This window comes from Dipodomys merriami, unplaced genomic scaffold (genome assembly GCF_024711535.1).
Source record: "Dipodomys merriami isolate MVZ:Mamm:240054 unplaced genomic scaffold, mDipMer1.0.p SCAF_73, whole genome shotgun sequence".
Classification (NCBI taxonomy): domain Eukaryota; kingdom Metazoa; phylum Chordata; class Mammalia; order Rodentia; family Heteromyidae; genus Dipodomys; species Dipodomys merriami.
Window position 1 is genome coordinate 3,094,495 of NW_027206324.1, and position 5,839 is coordinate 3,100,333.

Genomic DNA, 5,839 nt, shown 5'->3' on the forward strand with positions numbered 1-5,839 from the left:
ACCCTAACCCTCAACCTCAACCTAAACCTCACGCTAACCCTAACACTAACCCTAACCCTAAACCTCAACCTAACCATCATCCTAACCATACTCTGACCCTAAACCTTACCCTAACCCTAACACTAACTCTAACCCTTACTCAAGCCCTAAAACTGACCTTAACCCTAAACCTGAACCCTCAACCTTACCCTCACCGTAACCGTAACCCTAAACCTAACCCAAACAATAACCCTAACCCTAATCCTAACCCTCACCCTAAACACAACCATCACCCTAACCCATACCCTAACCCAAACACTAAACCTCACACTAACCCTAACCCTAGCCTCACCCTAACCCTAACTTTAACCCTAACCCTAACACTAAAAACCTCAACCGAACCCTAACCATAATCCTCACCAGCAACCTCACCATAACCTTAACCCTAACAATAACCTTAACCCTAACCCTAATCCTAACCCAGACCCTCACCCTAACCCTAAACCTAATGCTAACCCTCACCCAAACCTTAAAACACACCCTTACTGTAACCCTAACTCTTATTCTAACACTAACCCTAACCACAACCCTAACCGTAACGCATAACATAACCCAAACACTAACCCTCACACTAACCCTAACACTAACCTCACCCTAACCCTAACTCTAACCCTAACCCTAACACTAAAAACCTCAACCTAACCCTAACCCTAACCCTCACCCTCACCCTCACCGTAACCGTAACCCTAAAAATAACCCTAAAACTAACCATAATCCTAACCCTCACCCTCACCCTAACCCTAACCCTAACCCTAACCTTCACCCTAACCCTAACCCTCACACTTACCGTAACCCTTACCCTCATACTAAGCCTCACTCTAACTCTAATCCTAACTCTAAACCTCACTTTAACACTAACCCTAACCCTCACCCCAACCCTAACCCTAACCCTAACCCTCAACGTAACTCTAAACCTAACACTCAACGTAAACCTAACCCTAACCCTCAACCTAAACCTAAACTTACCCTGAACCCTAACTCTCACCCTAACCCTAAGCCTCACCCTCACTCTCAACTCAGTGTAAACCTAAGCCTAACCCTAACCCTAACCCTTTCAGTCACACTCACCCCAACCCTTACCCTAATCCTTAACCTAACCCTAACCATAACCCTCACCCTCAGCCTCAACTTAACCCTAACTCTTACCATAAACCTCAACGTGACCCTAACCCTAACCCTAACCCTAACCATGAACCTCAACCTAACCTAAACCTAAACCTCACCCTCACCATAGCAATCACCCTAACCCTAATCCTAACACTAACCCTCATCCTAACCCCCCCATAACCTTAACCCTAACCCTCACCCTAACCCTAAAACTCACCCTGACCATTAGCCTAACCCTAAGCCTAACCGTAAGCCTAACCCTAAACCTCACACTCATCCGCACTGTCACCCTCACCATAAATCTAACCCTAACCCTAACCCTAACCCTAAACTTCACCCTTACCCTAACCCTAACCCGAACCCGAGCCCTAACCCTCATCCTTACCCTAATCCTAACACTAAACTTAACCCTAACCCTCACCCTAAACCTCCCCCTAACCATAACCCAAACCATCACCCTAACCCTAATCCTAACCCCCACACTCACCCTCAGCTGAACCAAAAGCATAAGCCTAACCCTCATCCTAATGCTCACCCTAACCCTCACACAAACCCTAATAGTAAACCTAACCCTATCCCTAAACCTCAACCTAACCCTCACCCTCAAACTAACCTTAACACTAACCCTAACCCTAAACCTCACCCTAACCTTCCACCTAACCCTAACTCTAACCCTAAATATCACCCTCACCCTAACCCTAACCCAAACCCTAACCCTAAACCTCACCCTAACTCTAACCTCACCCTCACCCTCAACCTCACCGTAACTCTAACCCTAAACCTAACAATAACACTAACCCTAACGCTAACCCTAACTCTAACCATAACCCTCACCCTCAGCCTCACCCTCACTGCAAACTTAACCCGAACCGTAACACTAACAATAACCCTAAACCTAAGCCTAAGCTAACCCTAACTCTAATCCTAACCACCACCCTCAACCTCAGCCTAACCCTAAGCATAACCTTAACCCTAAACCTTTCCCTAATCCTCAGCCTCAGCCTCACCCTAACCCAAACCCTACCCCTAATCCTCAACCTAACTCTAAGCCTAATCCTAACCCTAACCCTAACCCTCACACCCACCCTCAACCTAACACTAATCCTAAACCTAACCCTATATCTAACCCTAACCCTCACCCTAACCCTCACCCTAGTGCTCATCCTAACCCTTACCCTAACCCTCACCCTCAACCTAGCCCTTAACCTAAACCTAACCCTCACCCTCACCCTAACCCTTACCCTAAACCTCACCCTAACCCTACACTTAACCTATACCCTAACTCGCACACTAACCCTAACGCTAATGGTCACCCTAACCCTAACCCTCAACCTTAACGTAACCCTGACCTTCAGCCTAACCCTCACGTTTACCCTTAACTTCACCCCTAACCTAACCCTCAACAGAAAACTTACACTCACCATAACCCTCACCCTAAAACTAACTCTACCCCTAAACCTCACCCTCACCCTAACCATAACTTAAACATAACCCTAACACTAAAACTCACCTTAACCCTAACCCTACCCATCAAGCTAACCATAACCCTAACCCTCACGCAAAACCTCAGCCTAAACCTAAGGCTAACACTAACCCTAACCCTCACACTCAAGCTAACCCTAACCATAATCCTAATCTTAACCCTAATTCTAACCTTAGACCTCACACTCACCCAAACCCTAATACTGAAACTCACCCTCACCGTAACTGAAACCCTAAACCTAACTCTAAACTTAAGCCTAACCCTAACCCTTACTCTACTCCTAACTTTCACCCTAACCCTAACCATAACACTAACCCTAACCCTAACCCTCACCTTCAGTCTCACCCTAACCATAACTCTAATACTAAACCTCACCCTGACCCTAAACCTAACCCTAACCCTATCCCTAAATCTCATCCTAGCCCTAAACCTAACCCTCACCCTCACCCTCACCATAACCGTAAACCTAATCCTAATGCTAACAATAATCCTAACCCTAACCCTAAACCTGAAACTAACCATAACCCTCACCCTAACCCTAACCCTCACCTTAACACTTACTCTCACCTTAACCCTAACCCTCACCCTAACACTTACCCTCACCCTAACCCTAACCCGCACCCTTACTGTAACCTCAACCTCAGCCTAACCCTCACCTTTATCCTTAACTTCAACTCCACCCTAACCCTCACTCTAACGCTAACCCTCACCGTAACCCTACCTCTATCCCTAAACCTCATCCTCACCCTAATCCTCAGTCTATCCCTAACCCTAACACTAACCTTCACCATAACCCTAACCCTAACCATCACCCTAAACCTAATCCTCACCCCCACCCTCACCCTCAGCCTAACCCTAAGCCTAAGCCTAACCCTAACCCTAAACCTCACACTCACCGTCACCCTAACCGTAATCCTAACCCTAACCCTAACCCTAAACCTCAACCTAACCCTCACCCTAACCTTAACCCTAACACAAACCCTAACCCTCGACCTAACGCTCCAACTGAAACTAAATCTAACCATAAACCTCACAATCACCCTAACCCTCACCCTCACCATAACTCTAACCCTAACCCTAACTATAACAGTAATCCTAACCCTAAACCTAACCCTAACCCTAACGTTAATGCTAACACTCAACCTCCCCCTAACCCGAATCCTAACCCTAAACCTCACCCTAACCCTAACCCTCACCCTCACCGGAACCCTAACCCTCATCCTAACCCTCACCCTAACCCCAAACCTAATCCTAAACCTCACACGAAAACAAACCCTAATCCTCACATTCACCCTAACCCTCACCCTAACACTAATCGTAACCCTAATCATCATCCTAACCCTCACACGAACTCTAACACTAACCCTCATCCTTACCCTAACCCAAACCCTCAACCTAACCCTAACACTTACACTCACCCTAATCCTAAACCTAACAATCACCCTACCCCTAAACTTAACCGAACCCTAACTCTCACCCTAACCCTAACCATCACACTCACCCTCACCCTCACCATAATCGTAATACTAACCCTAACCCTAACCCTCACACTAATCCCTAACCTAACACTAACCCTATCCCTCAAACCCACCCTAACCCTAACCCTAACCCTCACCCTCATCCTCAGCCTCAGCCTAAACCTAAGCCTAAACCTAACCCTAAACCTAACCCTCAAACTAACCCTAATCCTTACTCTAATCCTAATCCTAACTCTAACCCTAATCCTCACCATCACCCTAACCGTTACCCTAACCCTAACTCGAAAACTAACCCTAAAACTAAACCTCAACCTCAGCCTCACCCTTACACTAACTCTAACCCTAAACCTCACCCTCACCCTAAACCTAACCCTAACCCTAAACCTAACCCTAAACCTAAACCTCACCCTCAGCCTAGCCCTCACCCTAACCCTAATTCTAAACTTCATCCTAACCCTCACCCTAACACTAACCCTAACCCTCACCCTTACTCTCAACTTAACCCTAACCCTAACCCTAAACCTCACCCTAACCCTAACACTCACCTTCAACCTCACCCTTAGCCTAACCTTTAACCTAAACCTAAACCTAACCTAACACACTCACTCACCCTCCCCTTAACCCTATGCCTAATCCTATCCCTCACCCTCACCCTCAGTGTAATCCAAAGCCTAACCCTAACCAGAACCTTAACCCTCACACTCACTCTAACCCTTACCCTAATCCTAATCCTAACCAGAACCCTAAGCCTCACCCTCATCCTCAGCTTAAACCTAATTCTAACACTATAACTAACACTCACACTAACCCTCACCCTAACCCTAACCATAAACCTCAACCTCTTCCTAGCCCTCACTCTAACCCTAATCCTAACCCTAACCCTCCCCATAACCCTAACCCTAACCCTCACCCTAACCATAACCCTCACCCTCACCCTCATCCTGAGCCTAAACCTAAGCCCAACCCTAAACCTAACCCTAACCCTCACACTCACCCTAACTCTAAACCTATTCCTAATCCTAACCCTAACCCTAACCCTCACCCTAAACCTAACACTCACCCTCAACCTCAGTCTAACCCTAAGCCTATCCCTAAACCTTACACGAACCCTAACCCTAAACCTAATCCTAATCCTAACCCTAAATCTAACCCTCACCCTCAACCTAACCCTCACCTTAAGCCTAAACCTAACATTAATCCTAAACCTAATTCTCACCCTCAGCCTCATCCTAACCCTAACTCTAACACTAAACCTCACCCTGACACTAAACCTAACCCTAACCCTATAACTACACCTCATCCTAGCCCTAAACCTAAGGCTCACCCTCAACCTCACCATAACCTTAACGATAACCCTAATGCTTACTATAATCCTAACCCAAACACTAACCCTCACCCTAACCATAACCCTCACCCTAACCCTAACCCTCACCCTAACCATAACTCTCACCTTAAACCTAACCCTCAACCTAACACTTACCTTCACCCTAACACTAACTCTAACCCTAACACTAACACTCACACTAACCCTAACCATCACACTAACCCTAAACTTCACCCTAACACTAACCCTGAACCTCACCCTCTTCCTAGCCAGCACCCTAACCCTAACCCTCATCCTCACCCTAAACCTCACACTAACCCTAACACTAATCCTCAATATAACCCTCACCTTCACCCTAAAGCGAACACTAACCCTCACCCTAAACCTAAACCTAACCCTTACCATAAC